Below are 25524 nucleotides of genomic sequence, written 5' to 3'. Positions count from 1 at the left end.
ATCAGACTCACTGAGATGGTGCTGAGAAGGCTCAGCAGGCTCAGCAGGCAGCTCTCCACTGGCAGGCAGTTGTGTGGAACTGGTCTTGTCAGAAAGGGCAAAAAAAACCATGGTCCAGGCAGCCAACTGGCATCAGTTGTCGGGTCAAAAACTTTCTCCGCGAGATCCCCCACTAAAGTTGTCAGTCTTGTTAATAAGGCCTTTGTGTCAGAAAAAGAGCTCTGTTTTTTTTTTCCCTCAGCTCCCTTAAGTTCGCGCAGAACTTCCGCTACATCAGGATCTTTAGCCTCATTAGCTTTATTTCTCTCGTTTGCCGTAGTGTTAGCCTGTTGCGGGTCTCTTTTCTCTTTAGTCTCTTTTTGGTTGCTTTGTTGTTTACCAGCGGTGTTTCTTGTAGACATGATTGTCTCTTAACGTTTCTTGTAGGAGTATGTCCAATAATTCGTAAAATTTGCCAAATAGTCACCAAGTTCATGGGAGCCAACTTTCAGGTAAACAGGTTTTTTGTGAAGGAAGACACCTGAAACACTTTAATTAAAAAAGTAAAACATTTAATTTATTAAAGGATCAGAAAAATACACATGCATGTGGGGGACTCTCTCTCTCTCTCTCTGAGCCCGTGTTCCTGTCTAACCAAAATATTTTTATACTCTTGTTATCTAAGCATAAACAATCTCTGGGCGCTATGAGTTGACCTTCGTCATCCAGGCTCGTTCCAGCTGGTTTTTCATGACTCAGATTCCTCTCAGTCATTGGCACATCTTCTTCCTGATGTTCTAATTTAATCAATACAGTGAAATCTTGTCCAGATTAATGACAGAACATGGTGACATTGGCAATGTTCTAATTGTACGTTCGGTGGCCGGTCCTCGAGATAAGATGCTCTGAAAGAGAGAAGTTAGTCTACTACTTTCTGATCAGTTGCTCTCTGTCTAATGTATTATTTAATTGTTTATTATTTGGTTGATCCACTGTTTATTAATTAATTTACTGGAGTTTACCTTTAAACATTTGTCCTTTATTCACTGAGTAAAAAATAATCCCTAACAACTCCCTCCTTTTTCACACCATTCAGGTGTGAAAATTTAACACCCCTATGGTTATTAACCTATTGATTAAAACTAAAAACAACATGAAAACAAAAAAATGGCATGATTATAATATATTTTAAAGCACAATAAGTCACTACAAGCCAGAGTTGCTCTCATGATATTTCTGTGAACCACTGACTTCTGTAATCAGTGTTTACACTTTGACAAGGTCACACACACACACATATTTGTTAGAGACAGACAGAGCAGCTCCCTTTTTCAGTAAAGAATGGAAAAACATATGAAAAGCATTCTAAGACATAATTATTATTAGCACTCCTATTTCCCCAAATCACCCTCCTTTTCTATAAAGTAAGACCAAACAAACAAAAATGCCAAACAAGTGGACGAAAGCACGAGACACAAGATCATAAAACATAACCTCAGAACATATCTGTTTAAAGCACATCACATGAAACAAATATTTATTATCACCCTTTCTTAAATTAGTATTTATTTGCTGAATAATTGATCCTCTCGTTACAGGTTCAGACCCTTTTTTATGTCTTTTCCCAGGTGACCAATTCCTAGGAGAAGAGGAAAAGTTAGAATTTGTCCATTTGATTTCCCAAAACATTTTCCCATCATTAAAGATACAGGATTTATTTATTTGAGTTCTCTACTAATTTTGACACTGCTCTGGAGAATTGAACTGCTATGGTTAAAGATTATTTAGACTGAGTAAACAATCTGTCAATTTATTCTGCTGTTAATGATGTTCAGTTCTATCACTAAGTTTTCCAATCAGCATCTGTAAGGTTAATCAACATTCCTGATTTGATATTTTAATTAACCCAATCTAAGTTTTGTTTAATTTTGGCCCAAAAGACATACAGTGACACAAACTCTGCTGCTGTACCTTAAATTTGTTAAGAACTCCACCAGGAACTCTTAGGCATAAAGAAGCCTTTCAGGCTGATTGTTTTATTACAACCTGGACTAATTCAGACACCATCCCATTTTCCCAAGACTCCCATCCTCCACAGGTCAGCCCTCTGTTTGGCAAACCAGGGATTTTTAGTGCCCTTTATACTCTGATAACAGGCCATCACACTGAGATGTTCCCATCTACAGTGTGATGGACAGATGTTCTAGTCCGAGGCAAAACATTCCCTGTAAAAGGCACATTTCATTATCAGGACATAGCAGGGAGCAGTTACTGGTATCTTTGAAAACTAGTCCAGTTGTACTGATTTTTTCCTACTGTCTTTAGTTTGAAAATTTGAGTCTGAACTGCAGGCCTTTGGGGTCAATATCTAAATTTGAAAAGAACCTGTGGTCTGATCTATTCAACATGATTTTATTTATTAATTTTACCCACTAAATATAACACCCCGACTCAAAGACTATCAAATTAAAATCTACACACTACAATTTGCCAAGAGACATATTTAACAGCAGAAGTGTATGTTTGAAAAATCTATTATTCAGTGTCTTCATATTAAAGATCTCTTGATTAGTTTAACCCAGTCTAAATGTTTCAGTTCTAGAAATGATTCAGTTTATTCAGATTAAAAAAAAAAATGAACGAATGCTCTGAAATCAACACTTAACACAGATTTAGGTCAGAAACCAGGCAGAATAAATACATATGCTAAAGCTCACACAGTCTATGATTAGTCATCCTAGAATCCTACAGTTTAAATTTGCACATGGGTACATGTGTTATACCTATGGAATAAAATAAAAACAAAAACGCTAAAGACTAAAGGTAGAAGCAAACAAAGAAAAACAAACATATATAAGATTCTGACACCAAGACCCAACAATACATTGCTTTGGCACTTCAACAGGGAGTTTTTGGAAAAAAGCCAGATTTGGATTTGTTCTTTACTTTTTCACTTAATTGATAAATTTATAAAGTTTTAGAGTAGCTCCCTCCTTTTGGCTTCCAGAAACTCCCAGTAAGCCAGGTTTAAGACTTTACTGGCCAATTCTGACCCCCAAACCTTATATTTGACATTTCAGAATTTAGCCATGTGCTTCTTGCTGTGAGTGCCTCGCTTCCACATCGACTGAATAAGAATTAATATGGATCTGGCAAACTGGGCCCTCAACACCACTGATCGCATTTTCTCTACTATGAGATCGGGGAAAGGGGAGCCCGCATGTCCTAGTGCAACAGACCCCGTTGGATACGTAGTTGACTCGCGGAGTTGTATAGAGACCTGCGTGTCTTTCAGCTCTGTCGGTTGAGGACGTGGAAGACGTATACATATTTGGCTTTTTAGTGACGGGGTCTCTCCTGTCTGGGCTTGGAGGATATCTGCTTTACCGGGAAATTAAGAGAATCTGGGGAGCAGTTCGGCATTTGGCGAGACTGCAAAACCAGATGGATGGGCTATGCAGAGCCGTACAGACTCAGACTCAATACCTGATGGACCTGAGCTGCAGGCTGGATGGTCGCAGACCTGCAAACATGCTCGCAGGTGGAAAGGATTAGATCTGGAGATAAGGGTACAGTTCTGTACAGCGAGGTTGGGCACCGAGCAAATTTGGACCACTGGATATACTGAGAGTGTCCCAGAGAAACTGAAGGCTGCTGAGAAAAATAACAAGGCAGTCTGTCCCAAAACATTTGTATTATCAGGAATTCGGCTCCCTAAGCCGGCCTTGAGGCTGGTAATCATATCTCTCCGGGTTGACGTGACAGCAGATGCACTCCCCCACCCCTACCTTCCTTCTGTGATTCGTGTGAACTGGGATCTGGACTACCATGATTGCTGACGTGCGTCCATCACTATCAGCAAACTGTTTAGGCGGGAGCTAGGTCCTGGCTCCACAATGCCCTGACCCTCTCGTCTTCTGTTGGCATCCCCACCCCTACCCCTCCCGCCCCACCATTTTGCTATCCCAGGTTTTGAATGTGCGATATGCTTTTGCTGAGTGCAACCAATTGGATTCAGAAGTTGCCTGATGACTGCTAATGACTAAAAAGAGTCCACCTGTGTGTAACCTAATCTCAGTACAAATACAGCTTTGCGGCCTCAGAAGTTGGTTAAGAGAATATTGGGGAGTAAACAGCATCATGAAGTCCAAAGAACACACCAGACAGGTCAGGAATAAGGTTGTGGAGAAGTTTAAAGCAGGCTATAAAAAGATTTCCCAAGCTTTGAACATCTCACGGAGCACTGTTCAATCCATTATCCAGAAATGGAAAGAGTATGACATAACTGTAAACCTACCAAGACAAGGCCGTCCACCTAAACTTACAGACCGAACAAGGAGAGCACTGATCAGAGATGCAGCCAAGAGCCCCATGGTGACTCTGGACGAAATGCAGAGATCCACAGCTCAGGTGGGGGAATCTGTCCACAGGACAGTGTCAAATGATGTCAAGTGAAGAATGAGATCTTGATTGCCTGCTAGCCTAAGCTTGGTGCTGAATGTACAATCATAATTCAAATTTATAGAACCGTTAGAGAATAAAGTATATGATTTACGATCAAATGATGTGTGTAAGTGTAACAGAAATAATGGCTGGAGCAGTGTTTTGAGGAAATTGTGAAGTCCTTGAGCTAAGGGTAAAATGAGGAACTGAAAGCTGTTGCCTGGAGATGCGCAGAGCAAAGTTAGAAACATGTTCAGACATGTCCCAGGAATGGAAAATACTTAAAATCTTATATTAGATGAGAAATGAAGTAATGTCTAAGTCAAACACCCTAAAAGGATATCAGGAATGGGGTGATAACTGTCATGATGATGTTTAGAAAATAGGCTGTGTCTTAGAATTAAGATATATAAAGAGGATGCACAGGAGCAACAGTCGAGAATCTTGGGAGCCCTTCCCAGGACCAGGACTGATCTGCAGAATGGACAGAGCCAACCCAGCTGTGGACAACTAATCGACTTAGAGTGGTTTTGAGTGCATCCTCCCTGCTTTTTCAGATGAAGATTGGAAGTACCTAAGCTGTTAGATTTCTATCTCCTGGATTTCAAGGAGGATATCTACACAACAGTAAGGATTATAAAAGAGGACAGTTAACAGGAGGAAACCAACACCTTCCTTTTTGGACTTATCCTTTTTTACCCACTTCACTGAGGCAGAACTGGACTGGACATTGGGTGTGGTCGCTTCGGCCGAGTGACTCACTTGAAGTCAGTCTTTTCAAAAACATTTCAAACCCCCTCCTCAACAACCCAGCTCATAAGTATCCACTTTGTCTAAGATTAAGTGATTGATTTATATTGATTTTGAGATCTGAATTTTGAATTGATTATTGCATGTTGAGAATTGATTGAGAATTGATTTTGAGCTAATTGCAAACTGCTTGAGCTGAAACCTGCATAATAAAATTTGACTCTAAAAAGTCAGTATAATTCTCTTGAGAATTATTTTCCCTATTAACTGTACATCTATGTCCATGCAACAGTAATACGCTAGGCAAGTTAAGCTCTAACATCTAGATTCTGTTTTGGTCACACTAGTCTCCAAGTGTCTACTTCAACCTTACTTATGTCCCTTGGGCTCACTGTCCGAGCCGATAAATAGAACCTGGCTCGGTTCCAAGTGCACTGATCGAGGGGTGAGCCACTATAACTAATTTGGACTATATTTCGGGGTCGACTGTGTGAGCCTTCCTGATCGGCAGCATCGGAATATAGAGGAAGCGGGGCAGATGTTAGGATTATCAGTGGTTAGAAGCCAGGCGAGTCACCCCACCACAGCTTAAGTAGTGTCACAGAGTTTCAGGAGAGGGTAATACCCCGCTGACCTGTGGCCTGGACCCTATAAAACGGAGTAGCTGTCACAGAGGTAAAAACCTGTGGGATCAAACAACAGCTATTAGTCGTGCAATACACAAATGTGGTCTTTATGGAAGAGTGGCAAGAAGAAAGCCATTGTTACAAGAAAACCACAAAAAGTACAGTTTGCAGTTTGCCAGAAGCCATGTTGGGGACATAGCAAACATGTGGAACAAGGTGCTTTGGTCAGATGAGACCAAAATTGAACATTTTGGCTAAAATGCAAAACACTGTGTGTGATGGAGAATTAACACTGCACATCACTCTGAACACACCATCCCCACTGTCAAATATGGTGGTGGCAGCATCATGCTCTGGGGCTGCGTCTCTTCAGCACGGACAGGGAAGTTGGTCAGAGTTGATGGATGGAGCCAAATACAGGACAATCTTGGAAGAAAACCTGTTGGAGTCTGCAAAAGACTTGAGACTGGGGCGGAGGTTCACCTTCCAGCAGGACAACGACCCTAAACATAAAGCCAGGGCTACAATGGAATGGTTTCAAACCAAACATATTCATGTGTTAGAACGGCCCAGTCAAAGTCCAGACCTAAACCCAATCCAGAATTTGTGGCAATATCTGAAAACTGCTGTTCACAAATGCTCTCCATCTAATCTGACTGAGCTTGAGCTGTTTTGCAAAGAAGAATGGGCAAATATTTCAGTCATTAGATGTGCAAAGCTGGTGAAGACATACCCTAAAAGACTTGCAGCTGTAACTGCAGCAAAACGTGGTTCCACAAAGTATTGACTGAGGGGGGCTCAATACTTTTGCACACCACACTTTTCAGCAGGGTTATAATAGTTTTGGATTTTACATTATAGTTTAGTTTTAGTTAGTTTTTACTTTTTTTTCTCTAATTCAGTTAGTTTTAATTAGTTTTCAGAGTGGTTTTTCTCGTTTTTTTTAGTTTTTATTTTTGGTTTCATGCTTAGTTTTAGTTAGTTTCAGTTAGTTTCAGTATTAGTATTTTCATACCTGATCAGGTGCAAGACTCAAGGCGCAAAAGTGACTATTGTGTAATGAAAACTTCACAAAAGATACCGTTTAAAGAAATATATTCAACACCCAACAGTTTACAAGACATGCTAAATGTGTGTAATATTAAGGACACACATGAACATCAACAGGGAGAAACAAAGAAAAACATGAACTCCCAAACTCAATAAATTCTACAATAAACTCCACAATAAACTTCAGCATCAGTGCAGTAGATTAACAGCACCTACATGTGGTGTTTGACAAAAACAAACTCTTTGAAGGAGTCAAAGCTCAAATCCAGCTGCATCCTGATGTTCTCACCACCTGAAGCTGCTTCTCTTTTGGAGCTAGCTTGGTTAGATGCTGCTAATTAAACTTGCAGGGTCTTTGCGGCCTCTGTACACAACCTACGGAAGTGTCCGACCTCATGTCCACATTTATGCTTGTGTAGCTGGTGTGTGTGTTAATTACCTTGTGGTTGTGTGCAGGTGTTTTATATGCGGTGCAGGCTGGGACTTCTTTTTTGGTCTTCGCTCTTTGTGCTCAGTTTTTTGGCTGCAAACATATTTGTCCCTCTTTTTTTTCACTTTCTTCATTCCTTCACGTCCATCCTGATAGTTTCAACAGTCTCCTACCAGGAATTTGCTGACAGTTGTGAGTCCTTATATTGATGCTTTGATTATTATTCCTGATTGTTATATTCTCACTGATAAAGTAGCCGGAAACGCACAAGGACGCAACAGTTTGAGGTGGACTTTGATGTTGCTGGTTTTTCCTGACTGAGAAGTGTTCCGCACATTTTTCATCATCCACAACAAGACTTTCGATTCTATCTGTGCTCTTGTACTCAAAGAACCTCCATACGGGACTCTGCCGCTTTCTCGGCAGACCGCAGCCATTACAGCGCGGTGAGCGCACGCACATTCGCACTCACACAGTTGTCCTATGGCGCTCCCAGCTTAAACTCGGAGAGCGGAAAAAATGATTTCATATCAATCCACAAGGCTTAAAAAAGAAAAAAAACAAACAAGTAAATGAAAGTCAGTTTATCGATAATTTCAGTTAGTTTTAGTTAGTTTTGTAAACTCACAATTCAGTTTTAATTAGTTATCATTTTTTCCTTTTAATTATAGTTTTTATTTATTTCAGTTAACGACAATGTTTTTTCAATTTCAGTTTTCGTTATTTCGTTCGTTTTTGTTAACTATAATAACCCTGCTTTTCAGTTTTTTATTTGTAAAAAATTTTTTGGATCATGTATAATTTTCTTTCCACTTTACAATTGTATACCACTTTGTGTTGGTCTTTCACATTAAATTCCAGTGAAATATATTTATGTTTGTGGTTGTAATGTGACAATATATGGAAAAGTTCAAGGGGTATGAATACTTTTGCAAGCCACTGTGCATCAGTTTCTCTTAGTTTGTATTCTTATTAGTATATACAGTTGTTTCTTTTTCCTTTCCTATATGATCCAGTTTTGGAATTGTTTCCTGGATTTCTGACCTTTTGTTCTCAGATGTATAAATCAAACAAAGGATTTATCCAAACTTCAACTTTACTTAATTAATTTAACGGATGTGTCCCATTTGTTTTTATTTACTACATCCTTAATATTTGTCCTTTGATCTTTATACGGGTACTTTGAGGATTTCATCCTCTTTTTGATTTACTGCAGTATCAGCCTTCTTGTTCACACACACTCACAGATGAATTAGAGGTGCTGGCAGTCTGTACAGCTTATCACCACTTAATCCACCAACTTAAATCATTCACAGGCCTCAATCATTTATACTTTTAGTTGCAACCGTCTACTAAAACACATTTTCTAACAATTTCCTTCTGTATTTTAGTCTGTATTTTGTTCAGAAAAAACACTTTGTAATAGTTTTTTCCTGCCAGCGTATATCATGAAAGCTTAACAAAAAGATTTATAATGCTCAATACTTGTTTTGTCTAAGACACACACAGCTTTAAGTCTATTCAGCAAAATGCCATCATTTTAATGTCTTTCATCTGGTTACAAAGCCACTGTGAAGGCTTTGACATAAAGATTGGCAGTCCCAAGTCTATAAAGCATCACCATTCGCCATCTTTCATCTGATATTCTCACACAACTATTCTTTAATGTGCACCAGCTTTTAGGAATTATTTCTAAGTAAAATAACTTTTCATTCCGCCACTTGCACACTCTCCATGGTTTTAATAAATAAATTTCTTTTCAACAGTCTAAATGCTGAGGTGCAGTTTTATGTTTCAGGTATATCTCGAACTCCTTATCTCGACTTCCTTATACCTTCATCGCTAGTAGTCTTGACGTCCTTTTACTCTTCACCCACTATTTTAATGCTTAATATTTATCCCTTCTTCTGATGCTTCAATATTGAATAAGTTATAAACAGTTTATTTAACAGATTCTCTAAAATGTAGTCTCTCGTAACCTTACCTCCTCCTCACTCACAAAATTTAACACTCAATTCTGCAGAATTCGGTTATTTAAACAACAGGTTTCTGCTTACCTTATGAAGATAAGATCCCGAGGTGAGTTGCAGGTCTTTTTCCCCCCTTTGCTGCTCACTGTTCACTCTCAGTGGCTCCACTCTGCATCCTGCTGCAGCTTAAAAATATAATAATAATAATTTATTATATGTATATTTTTTTTATTAAAGTTTTTATTAAATTTTGAAACATTAACATAAATCAAGACAACAAACAGAACACAAATAAAAAAAAACAAAACAAAAAAACAAAACAAAAAAAACAAAACAAAAAAAAAGTGAGGGACAAGAACACATTTATAAATTATAAGCTAATAATTGCACCACAAGATGCTTCAGTCTGTAAGGTAGTTCACACAGCTACAGTGTTGTAGACATAGGAATGAAGATGGTAAATGGTAAATGGACTAGTTCTTATATAGCACTTTTCTACTCAACATAGGACTCAGAAATAATTGAGTCCTATGTTTTTTCATCAAATGTGCAATCAAGATCTCTTTCCCATATTTTTTGAGACTTTTACACATAGTATTTTTGACCCATGGGCACACATTGTACCATCTTGATGCCTTGTTAAGAATAGATGGCGATCCCAAAAAACACTCTATCGGGTTTTTCTCTTGAGGGGAGTTTATTCTGTCTTTTATACAATCTCTAATTTGTAAATATCTCCAAAAGTGACTGCTTCCCTCCAGCTTAAACTTTCCTATAAAACCCTTATATGACATAAATGTGTCCTCTTCATATAAATTACCAATTATTCTTATATCTTTTTTTAACCATTGTGGCCAATAAATTGCTTGTTTGCCAATTCTGATTTTTGGATTGTGCCACAGGGAAGAATATCTTTGGAGATATGGGGAAATATTATACTTTTTGTGTACCTCTTGCCATACCTTCTTTGAAAATATCAAAATAGGATTATCCAGCATGTTCCTATTGTGTTCTAGTTTTTGGGTTAATACCTCAATAGGGGTGAATGGGGAGGTAAGTTCTTGCTCAATTAAAACCCAGTCTAAGTCTGCTTTTGTCTCTGCCCAATGTTTACATAGCTTAGAAATTTCAAATGAGATACTGTAATGTTCTATGTTGGGTAGTGCTAGTCCATTTCTCGGTTGACACAACCTACTAATACTAATACAGGATCTGCCGCCTTTCCAAAGAAAATGTTTTCTCATATTATTGTATCTTTAAAAGAATTTGTGAGGGGATACAAATTGGTATCATTCCAGTATAATAATTAATCAAAGGAGCTACAGTCATCTTTATTATATTTATCTTGCCCCATAGTGTCAAATGCAACTTACTCCAATTATCCAAATTAATTTTGATTTTGATAAGCAAATTTTCCATGTTGTCCAGCATAATTTCATCAATATTTGAATTAAGTACTATTCCTAGATATTTCAACCCTTTTTGTAACCATTTAAAATTGAAGGCTGATATTGAATTAGCATTGCAGTTCTGGGAGACTGGCATTGCCTCTGACTTATGCAAATTGATTTCATAACCTGGAGAAATCTTCATTGACTTCCAACAATGTTGTTATAGAGTTAGCCAGATCTTGACACAGCACCAAAATATCATCTGCATATAATAATTTGTGTTTCCTCCCCCCTGTAGTCAAACCTCTGATTCTGGAATCCTCCCTAATCTTAATAGCTAAAGGTTCTAAGAAAATAGTGAACAAAAGTGGGCTAAGATTACAACCCTGATGGTCAGATCTAGAAATATTGAAAATCTGAGACAGCACTGCATTAGTAAAAACAGCAGCTTTTGGTCCAGAATACAGTGTCCTTATCCTCCTATAAAAATTGTCACCAAGTCTAAATTTTGACAAAGCAGTAAATAGGAAGCTCCACTCCACAGATAATAGAAATAATATGAACCCTGGAAGTGAAGAAGAAGTGTAGAAGTGAAGACTTCTACACCTCCCACAAGAGGTGTAGAAGTCTTCTCCTGTTATCAGCTGATGACCAATGCTTAATAAACCCCACCCGATCCTTATGAATAATCTGTGGCAACACCGTTTCTAATCTTGTAGCTAAAATTTTTGACAGGACTTTACAATCCACATTTATCAAACTCATAGATCTATAGTTAACTGGATCTGTCGAATCTTTGTCACCCTTTGGTAGGAGCGTTATTATAGTTTGGTTAAAACTTTCAGGGAGCGTACCATATTGAAAGGCTTCTTGATACACTTTAGTTAAAACTGGAGCAAGTATGTCCACAAACTTATGATAGAATTCAGCTGTAAAGCCATCGATACCAGGTGACTTTGCAGTTTTCATACTGGTAACAGCTTTTCTAATTTCAGCTTCTGTTATAGGTGCCTCCAATCTATTTTTTTCTTCCTGAGAGATTTTTGGTATGCTTATTTTATCAAAAAAGGACTCTTCTGCACTAGATACATTTTCAGATGTATCAAGATCCTCATAAAACATTTTGAAAACTGTATTAATATCAGAAGAAGATGTCATTAGCTTATCATCTTTTTTAATTGCTCTAATCACCCTCTGGTTCTCCAGTCACTTAAGTTGTCCAGCCAATAACCGTCCTGTTTTTTCTCCATTTTCATAATAATTTGTTCTAAGTCTAAACAGAGCGTATGCTGCCTTTTTATTATAAATTTCATGGAGATTAAATTTTAGTTGACATATTCTCCTAAACCTACTCTCATAGTTTTCTACCAGCTGTTTTTCCAAATCGTTTATCTGCTTTTCCAGAGTAAATATTTTCTCTCTCGTTTTACTTTTTTAGAACTATAAGCCAAATATTTACCTCTAACAAAAGCCTTTAAAGCCTCCCACACAGTGCCCAACTGATCCGTAGTTCCAATATTAACATTTAAGAAAAAAATTATTTCATCTTTTAATGTTGCCACAAATTGCTCATCCTGCAGTATATTTGAGTTGAGTCTCCATCTGCCTTGACAATTTTTTTCAACTTGTAAATCCATGTGTAACTCCACTGGTGCATGGTCTGTTAAGGCTATTACACCTATTTTGCAATCCACAACTAAATTAATGCTTATCACAGAAATGAGAAAATAATCAATTCAGGAGTAACTTTTAATGGGAGTGTGAGTAAAATGTATATTCCCTTTCCAAAGGGTGTATTAGTCTCCAGATGTCAACTAACTCAATTTCCTCCTTTAATAAGATAAGATAAGATAAGATAGTGTTTATTTGTCACATGCACAGTTATACACAGTACAATGCACAGTGAAATGTATTTTGTACCTGCAACCATATATACACACACATATAAATAAGAAGAATAAAAATAAAAAAAAGTAATTCACACTATACACTATACTCTATATACTATACACTATACACACTTTTTAAATTATAATATTTACATTGTGCAATAATGGTCCAGTTAGGGCTCAGAGTTGAGCAGACGGATGGCTTGTGGGTAAAAACTCTTCTTCAACCTTTCAGTCTTAGCCCTCAGGCAGCGGTAACGCCGGCCTGATGGGAGCAGGGAGAAGAGAGAGTGTCCGGGGTGGCTGGGCTGTTTTAGGATCTTCATGGCCCTCAGCCTGCACTGCTTGGTGTAAATGTCCTGCAGGTTGGGGAGGGTGGTTCTGATGGTCCGTTCAGCTGAACGGACCACCCTTTTTAGGGCCATGAAGTCCTGCTTGGTGCAGTTTCCCATCCAGGTGGTGATGCTCCCACGCATGATGCTCTCGATGGTGCAGGTGTAAAAGTTCCTGAGCACCTTGAGTGGGAGCTTGAAGTCTCTCAGCCGCCTGAGGAGGTAGAGACGCTGTCTGGCCTTCTTCACAGTGATGTTAATGTGATGAGTCCAGGACAGGTCCTGTGAGATGGTCACTCCCAGGTATTTGAAAGTGTCCGCTCTTTCCACCTCAGCACCACTGATGACAAGTGGATGGTAGTCCCTCTCCTGCTTCCTGCTGAAGTCCACGATCAGTTCCTTTGTTTTGCTGACGTTGAGCAGGAGGTGGTTCTCCTGGCACCAGTTCTCCAGGCGGGAGACCTCTCTCCTGTAGGCTGTCTCCTCATTGTGAGAGATTATTCCCACAACAGCAGTGTCGTCAGCAAACTTGATGATGACGTTGGACTCTGACGTGGCCTCGCAGTCATGGGTGTACAGTGAGTACAGCAGAGGGCTGAGTACACAGCCTTGGGGGGATCCAGTGTTGAGGGTGAGGGAGGATGAGGTGAGGTGACCCACTCGTACCACCTGTGGTCTGCTGGTCAGGAAGCTGTGAACCCACCTGCACAGGGATGGGCCCAGGCCCAGGTCCAGCAGCTTAGAGACCAGCCTGGAGGGAACTATGGTGTTGAATGCTGAGCTGTAATCTACAAACAGCACTCTCACATAGTTCCCCTTACCAGTGTCTATGTGTGAAAGGGTCTTGTGGAGGAGGAAGGATATGGCGTCATCTGTGGATCTGTCTGGCCGGTATGCAAACTGTAGTGGGTCGAGGGTGGTGGGCAGTGAGGAGGTGATGAATGTCTTGATGAGTCTCTCAAAACACTTCATCACCACAGAGGTGAGTGCTATGGGCCTGAAGTCATTGGGGCTGCTGGGGTGTGGTTTCTTTGAGACAGGGACTATAATGGACTTTTTAAAGCAGGTGGGAATCACACACAGTTTCAGTGAGAGGTTGAATATCAGTGTAAACACAGGTGCCAGCTGGTCAGCGCAGGTCTTAAGGACACGTCCACTAATACCGTCTGGTCCAGCCGCTTTCCTGGTGTTTACACGTCTAAACGCCCTCCTCACGTCGCGCTCCGTCACAGTGAGTGTCTCCGCCCCTCCGGCCGGGAGCGCAGCGGGCTGTCGGCTTCCCGACTCAAAGCGCGCAAAGAAGATGTTGAGTTCATCAGCCAGAGAAGCGTCGGCACTCACCGGGTGTGTGTGGTGCTTTGTAGTCCGTGATGGTGCGTAGTCCCTGCCACAGTCCCCTGGGGTCAGACTGTTGTAGTTGCTGTTCCAGTCTGCGGCCGTAGCGATGTTTAGCCTCTTTCACCGCTCTGCGGACGTTGTATGATGCAACCTTGTAGTCCTCCATGTTCCCAGAGGCGAGGCCGGAGTTGTAGGCAACGGTGCGGGACCTCAGGGCGTCGCGGACAGATTTATCCACCCACGGCTTCTGGTTGGGAAAAGTCCTGATGGTCCTCCTAAGTGAAGTGTCTTCAACAACTTTCCCAATAAATCCCACAACAGTTTCCGTAAACTCCTCGATGTCTCCGCCCGCGCTGCTGCGAAACATGTCCCAGTCGGTTGAATCCAACGCACCCTGCAGAGCGGCCTCTGTTTGATCAGACCACCGTGTCACTTCTCTCACAGCAGGGGGTTCCTGCCTGAGCCGTTGTTTGTATTTCGGCATGAGAAGAACAGAGGTGTGGTCAGACTTCCCAAAAGGCGGAAGAGGCTTTGCTTTGTAGCCATCTTTGAATGGAGAATAGCAGTGGTCTAGGGTCCTCTCTCCTCTGGTGGGGCAGTCGATGTGTTGAATCAATTCCGGTATTACCTTTTTCAAGTTTGCACTGTTAAAGTCCCCGGCTACGATGAGAGCCGCATCACGCTGGTTAGCCTGATAGGTGGAAATCGCCTCATGTAGCTCGGATAGTGTAGTGTTTGTGTCCGCCTGAGGTGGAATATAGACGGCGCTGAAGATGACCGAAGTGAACTCGCGGGGGCAGGTAGTGGGGACGGCATTTCAGGGTTAGGAGCTCCAGGTTAGGTGAACATGATTGTTTCAGAAGGACAACATTCCTACTGTCACACCAGTTGTTATTAATCATTAGGCACACACCTCCTCCTCTTGATTTTCCAGACTCACTCGTTCTGTCCGTGCAATGAACACTGAAGAACTCCGACGGCTGTACGGCGTGGTCCGGTATGAGGGGGGTCAGCCATGTCTCCGTGAGACAGATGATGTTGCAGTCCCTTATGTCCCTCTGAAACTGTATCCTGGCCCTGAGTTCGTCCAGCTTGTTATCCAGTGACTGGACATTAGCCAACAGGATGCTCGGCAGTGGCGTTTGGTGCGCTCTGCGCCTCAGCCTCTCTCTTACGCCGGCTCTTTTCCCTCGGGGCCTTGTCCGTGACCTGGTCCGTCCTTTGTTTGAGCTGGCCCACTGGAAACGCAGTATCTCCCGAGGCCAAGTCGGGTCGGGAGAAAAAGGTGTCAGAATACAGCCAGAGTGCTGTATTCTGATATTAAAAAGAGTCTGTCTGTCATACGTGATATGACACAGAGCAGGCGGAATTATAAAGTCCAAAATTAGAGCTAAACCTAATATATACAAACAAAGCGTAGGAGCAGGTACGACGGCTGCTGACCTCACCGGCGCCATCTTAAATTCTGGTATAGATCTGGTATAGAGCTGGTATAGATTTATTTCTAGTATTAGAATATACCTTTGCTCCACTCCTGTCTATAAAGTCATCAGGAACCTGATTAAAATATCCTCCCATCACAATCTGACCTTCAAAATTACCTATTTTTTAATAACTTTAGTCATAAAATTTGGATCTTCCCTATTGGGGGCAAATATATTGCATAATATAACCTTTACACCATTTATAAGTGCTTGTAGGCATATTACCCATCCATCACTGTCTTTATAGTCTTGTAACAATATAAAATTAAGTTTCTTAATAATAAGTATCATAACTCCACGGCTTTTGCTGGATACAGAGTTATGAAACACTTTCCAAACCCACTCTCGCTTCATCTTTAGAGCTTTTACTTCATTTCCGAAATGTTTTACTTGTATGAAGGCAATATCGGTGTTATGGGACTTGAGGTAGGTAAGAACTTTTTTCCTTTTAATTGGTGTATGACAACCATTTATATTCCAGGTTACAATATTAACAGCTGGTCTACTCACTGTAAGAACACTTCCCAAAACAATATCACAATAACAGAAAATAACACACTGCGCTAAAAATAAAGATAGCAGTGTAAAGGCCCCGCTGGCCTTGAAGTCCCATCTTATCTGGCCCGTGTGGGTTTTGAAGACGATCCCTTTTCACCTTCGTCGTCTGGGTCCTGACAGCACCCCAGTGTCCCCCACCCCCCGTCAGATGAAATAATTTCTCTGCTCTTCCACTCACTCCATTTATCCCGCATTCCGTCCTCCGCATTCCTAATATTCTCTCGGACAAAACGATCTGCCTCCTGCGCATCAGCAAAGCATAGCCGCTTTCCTCTCCATGTGAATCGCAGTGTCGCTGGATGAGCCATGTGCTTCACCTTGCATTGCCACAGCTCTTCCATTACCGGGAAGAACAGTTTGCACTTTGCAAAGCGCTCCTTAGTCATGTCCTCAAGAAACGATACCCTGCAGCCCTCCCACTCTATGCCCTTCTTCTTTTTGGCAATGGCTAGTATTTTTTCTCGAGCTGTATATCTGAGAAATCTCACCAATATGATGCTTGGAGGTTGATTAGGACCAGGGCGAGGCCTGAGGCTCCTGTGGCATCGTTCAATTGCATATTCGCGTCCCGTCAGCCCTAGTCCATCTGAAAGTATTTTCTGCACATACTCAGACAGAGCGTATTCAGTCTCTTTTCCTTCTTTTAGTCCTACCAGTCTGATGTTCTTTCGACGAGCCCTGTTTTCCTGGTCGTCTAGTCGTGTCCAGAGCTGCTCCACTTGTTTAATTAGTTTGTCACTGTTTTTAGCAAGTATGGCTGCCTGATCCTCCACGTCGGAGATGTGACTTTCAGTCTCCGTCAGCCTTGTTTGAATTGCACTCAGAGTTCTTCAGTTCCGTTGTATCGGATTTGATCAGAGTCACATCATTAGCAACACCATTTAGTGTTGCTCCGACTTTGACAATCTCAGCGAACAAGCTATTAATATCAGTTTTCTGACCTTCTTCTTGGCTAGCATGGCTAGTATGGTTATCTTCTCCAGGAGCAACAGTTAGTAGATGTGTCTGTACACTTCATTTTTTCTGACTGGTTGTCATATTCTAGCACAGTCTTGCTTCAAATGATCACTGGCATTAAGTAGTATGTTGGGAGGTGATGTTACCAATTTAGTTTTAAAATAATGTTGACGGGGGGTTTAGAGCTCTCCTACTGTGCCGCCATTCCCTTCAACCTCGCCACGTGACTCCTTTTAGTCATAAATTACTATTATTATTATTATGGGTCTGTTTGGTAGATTTCTTTGCTGCCTGCTTTCATAATAGACATACACACACACAGGTGTTTTAATGCTGCTGAACAAACATAGTGTTTTCATACTGTTCTCTTATTTTAAAATTGTGGTTTGTCCGTTGTACGATCAGATAAAAGGCCTCTCCAAACCAAGCTCCCAGGCTCAATTTCAACCCCAGCACACCCCTATCACTATCTTTAAGCACTATCGGTTCAAAATAGATGGGGAGGGGCATGGTTTAGACTTGGCCTTCCCTCACTGGTCCGTCCAGTGGCAGGTCCTTATGGCTCAGACTTCTTCCGTCAGCAATAAAAGCTCTGTAAAAGAAACACATCCCTTCCTGCCTCTACATCTCCATAATCATGACAAGGCAGTTTTATTCCACTTAGCAGCTGGGTGCGGTGACATCTACTCACCCTACTGTACACCTAATTGAGGGTTTTGCCAAAATATGTACAAGGATAAGATAAACACATTTTTCCCTGAGACCGGGAAAGCCATTAATAAGATAATCATAACTCTGAAAGGCTGTGATAGTCAGCCTGGCGACTACTGGTCAAGTATCTGTCTGCTCTCTAATTTAATTATTTATTTAATTATTATTTGATTCAGCCACTACTTATTATTTAATTTCTCTTATTTCCTGCAATTATCATTTTGTTGATAGAGTAAAAAATCAAACCCAACAATTGTTAGCGGAAGCCAGTATACCACACGGATAAAAAAGTTACGTGTCCATTACCTGCTATCTTTTCTTACATTTCCTGTCTTTACTGTAGAATTCAGCTAAACTGGTAGTGTTGGTGAATTAAAGTGCCTAGTGCTTAGCAATGTGAAGTTGTTAATTTGCCAATGAGTGTATATTTTCATTTTTGTTGTTTAGCCTTATAAGATATTATCTTAACTTGGACAATGCTATTCTTACTATTGCTTCTTTTGCTATGGTTTGCTAAAGGAGAAGCCTGGACCCTCTGCAGGGAGTGAGTCAGATCTCACTGGAAGAGGCTGTGAGAAGAGAAGACATTAATGTGGCGTTCATCTGTACTGAGAATCTGTCACATGAGGACAATATCAGGTAAATGCATATGAAGGGCAGCTGTAAAACAAAAGAAATTGTACAGTCAATCAGATAATCATGAGTACTTAAATTAGAGATGTGTGATATCTTAAGATAAACATAAGAAGAAAGATGCTGAGTCACTTTTCCTGGAATAGCAACCTCTGATAATTTTGCCACAAAAGGTGTCCAGTATGCAGGATATGTTAAATTGAATTAAATGGAGGAGCATCTTTTCTTTTCTTTTTTGCTGTTTTTCTTCTGCTTAATTTATATTTTCCCACATAAAATACAGTGCTGGGCAAAAGTCTGAAGTCACCCCTCATTGTGCAATTCTAATAAGCTTCTAACATGTTTTACTGTACTGGCAGTTTGGGATCATTGCCATGCTGAAAAATTAAGCTGTTGCTAATCGGATGCTTTTCAGATGGTACTGCATGTGACTCAAAATCTGTTGGCACAAGATCCCAAGCTCACCTGGATGAAATACCCCAAGCCAATAGAGAATAAAACAATAATTTATGTTTCCTGAAGGACAGGAACAAGGTACAACACACATAATATGGGCCCCTGTATGTCTCGACTGGAGACACCTTTATTCACGCCTTTAAGGTAGATGACCTGTGATGACATGTATGCAGCCCCCCACAAAACTCAGAATCTCAAATACATTAGAGCTATGAGCTGCAGGAATAACTTTAGGTAGATATGTGGCATTCTGGTGTAGTACAACCTTGAGGCCATCATGGGCAAGAGGGATGCACAGATAAAGCATGGTCACCCACTTGCTTCACAGAAGCCAAAGTGAGAAAAAGCATAGTCCTATATGAAAGAAACTTCATATCTATAGACTCGGTGGGTTTGAAAGGGGGACAATAAAGGGCACCAAAGTCAAGTCCCATGAGTGGATGTCACGGCATATTTTTTTATTTGTGAGGGAAGACATCTAAAACACTTCAGTTTAAAGTTAATATATCAAAGAATCAGAAGACTATATTGATATGGCAAAGGGGGAAAAAAAAAAAAAAACAACACATGTACACAGGCAATTTGGTTCAGGCAGTCACAGACCATCCCTGCAGTCTGGCTATCCTCCCCAGCAGAGCAAGGATTCTAGGTTAAACATTTTATTTTTCCACTATCTACAAGCACTATCAATTCAAAAACAGTTGGAGAGAGCCGTGGTTTAGACTTGGCCTTCTCAGATTGGTTCATCCACTAGTTGGTTCAGGCATCATGGCACAAGCTTCTCCTTTCAGCAATAAAAGCTCCGTAAAGAAACACACGCCTTCCCCTCTCACATGTTCCTAATCATGACTTGGCAGTTTTATCGTACTTAGCAACAGGGAGCGGTGACCTACACACACCCTTCCCTCCTTACTCACAGACGGACATGTTTTGGCAAAATCTGTAAGGATAAGATAAACATATTCTTCTCCGAGACCGAGAAGGTCATAAATAAGATAAACGTATCTCCCAAAAGGACGTGAAGTTGGTCTGGCAACCACTGGTCTCTCATCTGTCTGTGCTCTATCTAATGTATTTATTTAATTGTCCATTATTTGCTTCAGCCACTATTTAATTATTTTAATTCAGTCACTGTTGATCATTTTAATTCGACTACTGATCAAACCTTATTTGATTCAGATATTAATTTATCGATTGATCAACTACTATTTAGAACTTTGAGTCAACTGCTAATTATTATTTTAATTCAGTTATTAATTTAATCATCTGATTATTCACCATTTATTTAATCATTCAATTGATTAATTAATTAATTAATCAGTTCTTGGAATTTTATCCCAAAGCATTATACTTTTGTTCATAAAGGAAAAATAGTAAAAATAAGACCCAACAGGACATTGGATCTGATTGCAGGTCTCAGCTGACCAGCCCCTTTCAAAAAGCCTCTGGCAAGGGGAGAAAGTATTGGGAAAGACGGCGGTTGCACTGCATGACCCTCTTTTCTCCGAGTCTGGGTCCTTGGCGTTGCTCCAAGCCAACTGGTGTAGGACTTGACCTGGAGAGCAAGCTGCCAACTTGGGCTTCATATTGCATCTCGGGATGATATTTCTCAGAGGCTCTGTCTGTTTCTTTAAAGTTGAGTGATTGTCCAAATAACCTGACAGCAGACACTGAGTCATCCAAATAAATGGTCCGGTTCCTGTCTGGGGCACGAGAGTCAGCCACAGATGCTGCTGCTGCGTCACCACTGCTGCCCAGGGTGAGCGCTGTACTGTGGGATGCACGGAGAATGTAATTCGTGGTGACTCTGAGGAGAGATGCTAGTGGGTTGTCCAGGGGAATCAGTGACTCGAGCTCCACCAGGCGCATCGCCTAGTATGTATGGCGCATAGTGACAAAGCTCATGGTACAGGCAATGTCCATGTGACCGCAAAAAATCTTCTCCAGCTGAGATGCAGAGAATCTTCAGTGCTTGAATGGAAGAGTTGAGGGGCCACCCACACCATGGTTGTGGAACAAGGGCAGATAAGCTGCCAGGGATGGCTCCATGGGAGGTGGGAAAAGAGGAGGAAAAAAGGAAATCGTCTTGGCCAGCCAGTGCAGAGGTGGTGGCACACTGGCCTGATGACAGGCACTCCTGCTCATCCTCCGACAAATCATGCAAGTCCAGGGTGATGTCCAGCATGTCATCATCCTGATCAGCAACTAGCTCAGGCTGAAGCTGGCCAGTGCTCTTTGCATGGTTGCAGCTTGCCTTTGGCTAATCTATCAATGTACTCCATGTGGCCCACCTAGCTAAGAGCTGGGAAATTGACTGAATACGCTTCACTTCCGGACCTGGAGGAAGGCAAGGCCCCAAACATGGAGAAAAGAGGGTTATGCTGTGCAACAACCATCTTTCCCAGCTCTTTTTCCACAAATGTCGACCATCTATCCCTGATTGAGTGCTGGAGCTGGCATCAAAATGCACAAGCTTCAGGTTCTGTGTTGTCACTAGCTGAGTCATGAGAGCGACTCCTTCACCAGAATCAACCATGGCATTTTTAAAACCCCACAGCAAGAAAATAGAGGAACACAAACTACTGGGAGGCTCGATTGAATGCCCAGACCAACAGTTTGCAGCGGTAGTTTTGCAACAAGAGAGCCATATGAAATGCACATGTAGCATAATATTATAATACTTAAGAATGATAACCTTCATCCATTAAACATTGTACAGGGGGACTTATGCATGATGATGATAGTAAACTGGCATTAGCTACTGTTAGCTTGCCTCTATCTCATCCATTGTTGTGTTGTGTTTTAAGCCACATACAAAATATGTCAAGAAATGACTGCTCGCGTTGCTATTAGGGATGGCACGATACCACTTTTTTATGTCCGATACCGATATTTTACATTTGGATATCGGCTGATACTGATATAAATCCGATATTTAAAATTGATCCAGGCATTTAAAAACATAAAAAAAAGAAGTCAACAGTCTCTCACACAACAAAATCAAAGTCTTTTAGTTGTCCCACATACAAGACTAAGGGACCAGGGCAGGCAGAGCATTTTAGGCAGTGGCACCAAAGCTCTGGAACTGTTTACCATTCCAGCTCCATTTGTGGCATCAAAAAATAGTTAAACTTTCTGTTTAACCAGGCTTTCTGTTTTCTGACTTTATTTTTATAATTTTTCTTTTAATATGGTAATGTTATGTTTTTAACATAGTGTTTTCTGGGGGTGGGGTGGGGGGGTGATATTGTGTTTTAATTATTGTACAGCGCTTTTCTGTCTGTGAAAAACGCTATATAAATAAACTTTACTTACTTACAACAATAACTATCACCTGAATCCTGTTGCTTCTGTGTAAGAAGGTGATGCTTATGGCATGTTGCAAACTTCATTAGGGCTGCAACTATCGATTATTTTAGCAATTGTGTATTCTATTTATATTGATTACCCAAGTAATTGTATAAGAAATAATTTTTTTCATATTGACAGTTCATCTGCATATTTTAACTTCCGTACTGCAGTTTTTCCCTTTGTGAAACAAACAGGATGGATGGAGCAGCTACAAAGTTCTCTTTTCTTCACTTACTGATCAGGTGGTTGATGAAGGACCTCCAGCTGTTTCCCAGTAAAGGTTTAATGGAGGTTACAGGGACGAAAAGGCTTCTTTTGGACACTAGAAAAACATTTCCTTCTGCTCCATCTGAGCTCGCCGGCTCCGCCTCTTTCCGCTTGTGCAGACAGACTGCACGTAAATCAGCTGATTGCTGCTGTTGCGTCATCAGTGTTCACGTGAAAAACTAGGGGCTGCGTGAGCGGAATCTTGTAATGCTTTATATTCACAAGCATTCTCCTAAAAACATTTCTACTGCAGGTCTATATTTAGTCACAAATCAGGGATTAAAGTATCAAAAATATTTTGCCGGGGAAGGGGTTCTTCCGGTACCGGACGGTCACCAGTGCTGATAGCTGCGCTCGCTAGCAGTATGTCCGGGAGCTGAAGGAGAGAAAAAAAAATAACAGCTGATTCTCAGCACAGCAAGCACAACACACAAACAAGACAGAGAGCGGTGGAGGCAGAAAAACATGTCAGCAATGATCGCTCAGTGTCAAAGGGAATCCGTCGCAGCGACGGAGGATCTGAGGGGGTTGTTTTCTAACTCCTGATCCCCCACTCCATTCCAGTAGGTGGTGGTAATGCAGCTCTAAGCTGGTTTGGTCAATCGCAAACCCACAAGAAGAAGAAGACGACTGAGCCCTGTAATGCAGCTAATGTGAGCGAAACATTATTTAATGTATCGGATTACATTTTTTTATTTCTTTCCGATATCCGATCCAGTAATTTAGGCCAGTATCGGATCGATACTGAATATCGGATCGGCGCATCCCTAGTTGCTATATCAACTGCACCCACATTGATGTGGTACTCAATTGTAATGGAAACAAAACAAGACCATGTTGAGACCTGTCGAGCCACGCTGAGTAGGTCCTAGTGGAAAAGAGGCTTTAGTGAGGTGAAGGGCGTAAGAATTGAGGGATGACTGTGATGAGGTGTCTTCAGCCAGGATGCACGGCGCATGATATCTCATACTGTATGTGTTGTACCAGGTGAATTGAGTGAAAGGGAACCACTGTGTTTTACAGATGGTTGTAGGCATTTACCTCTGCTGACAACATTCTGACGACCAATGTTGGAGTTGTTACTTTACTGCTTGTTACTTTTTTATATGTACTGCAGTACATTGCTTAATTAATCACCAGAGAAAGTAATTCGTTTCATTACTCGATACATTACTTTTGCGTTACTGCGGAACGTGTCCTGAAACCATAATTACCAGTTTACAATATAAACCTGAGGCTACAGTTCCATACACAAACACAAATCCCTATAAAAATGAAGACACAGATGATCTTTCTTTTAGTTTTTACATATGAACACAAAGCAAACAAGACAAAGTAAAGATGAAAAGCAGCCTAAAGAAACTTTAGTGCAGGGGCCATGAACTACATTTGTCCAAGGGCCAGAATTTCTTTTCGGCAGGCGGTGTGAGATCCAGATGCTCTCGTATCCTAAGTAATATCCATCCATCCATCCATCCTGAACAGGTCGCCAGCCTGTCGCAGGGCCAATACAGAGAGACAGACAACCTTTCACACTCACATTCATGCTCTCATTCACACCTATGGGCAATTTAGTGTAGCCAATTAACCTAACTCCAGTAAGTGCATGTCTTTGGAATGTGGGAGTAAACCGGAGTACCCGGTGGAAACCCACACAAGCACGGGGAGAAAATGCACGCTCCCCACAGAGAGGGAGAGGCCTGGGCCAAGGTGGAATCGAACCCAGACCTTCCAGATGATATTCTAACTGTGAGGCAGCAGTGCTAACCACTGTTGACGGTTGTTATGGAGACACCGCAATTGTGTGCAGTTCTTCTCATCTACAATCTACTATTCAGAAGGTATTTTTGTTGTAGATTTTTTAAATGGGTTCAGATGCAAAATCCTCTAAATCTGCTCTTTTTCTTTTAAAAAGAGCTTATTTAAAAAAAAAAAAAAAATCTGGATCTTATGGTAAATTTTAGTAATTACATTACACAGGCAATGGCGTGGTGCCTTTTTTCAAAAGCAGCATACAGTGACAGTATATATGTCTTCATACTAGACTGTATACAATTGGTATAAGGGTGGAATTCAATGTATGAATCTTAGCATTATGAGCTAAAATTCAAATTCATTTTTCTTACATTTGATGCAACCTAACACTGACCAAGAACACCATAGCTGCTCTGCACTAGTCCAACACAGAGCTTTACTGTAAATGCGCCACAGTACATCAGTACACCATCAGGATTGACTTTAGTGTAGCTACTTCCACAACGCACCAAGAACAGTGTCACGATCTGGGATAGTATTTCCTGTGACCTACTGCTGCATCATGCTCCTAAAAGCCGCGGTATCCCAGCTTCATTTTCACACCACTTTAATCAGATTGCAGATAGTGGCAGATTGTTTGAAAGTTGAAATGTTGTCAATTTCAATAGTGTTTGTCCCAGAAAAATCTCATAATTTTCACAGATTTTAAGTAAACACTCAAAAAATGTGTAATTTTCCAACCCCCACCACCCCAAACCCTACCTCTGACGCAAAAAACGATGTTTTAGGCGTGTGTATCAGGTTCCTGTCTGCAAGACAAATGCCACTTGTAACAATTCTGCATATGTGCATGCAGGTCTTAGTGTGCCATAACCATTTTATGGAATTCAGCCTGTAGGGTGAATTCCATTTACCCTACAGGCTAAATGGAATGTCGTATAATGTCCAAACTATATATCCTTATAACTATCCATGTGATAGGTCCATCCTCTGAATTTGATCAAAATTGGTCAGTTTTCACTTTTCACCCATTATGGCCCTGCTATGGCATGGGTCACAAAGCTTCCTTTGTATTTCCAGTAAAAACAATGACCAAAAAATGCACATTTTTTTTTTCTGCTTAAACTAAAATCTCTTTGCTCTGGAATGAGATA

The 25524-nt window shown here is 40.9% G+C and overlaps 1 long non-coding RNA gene across 1 annotated transcript in view; it reads left to right on the top strand.

Moving 5' to 3' along the window:
- LOC115777491 (uncharacterized) overlaps positions 1-18547 on the top strand; it is a 54755-nt gene extending 36208 nt beyond the window's left edge. Inside the window, exon 3 of the long non-coding RNA XR_004019633.1 lies at positions 18428-18547. This is a non-coding gene — a long non-coding RNA (uncharacterized LOC115777491). The remainder of the gene's footprint in view (positions 1-18427) is intronic.
- Positions 18548-25524: the final 6977 nt, after the last annotated feature.

Source organism: Archocentrus centrarchus, unplaced genomic scaffold, assembly GCF_007364275.1.
Source record: "Archocentrus centrarchus isolate MPI-CPG fArcCen1 unplaced genomic scaffold, fArcCen1 scaffold_54_ctg1, whole genome shotgun sequence".
Classification (NCBI taxonomy): domain Eukaryota; kingdom Metazoa; phylum Chordata; class Actinopteri; order Cichliformes; family Cichlidae; genus Archocentrus; species Archocentrus centrarchus.
Note: the sequence above shows the minus strand (reverse complement) of the source record. Positions and strands in the feature narration are given on the sequence as shown.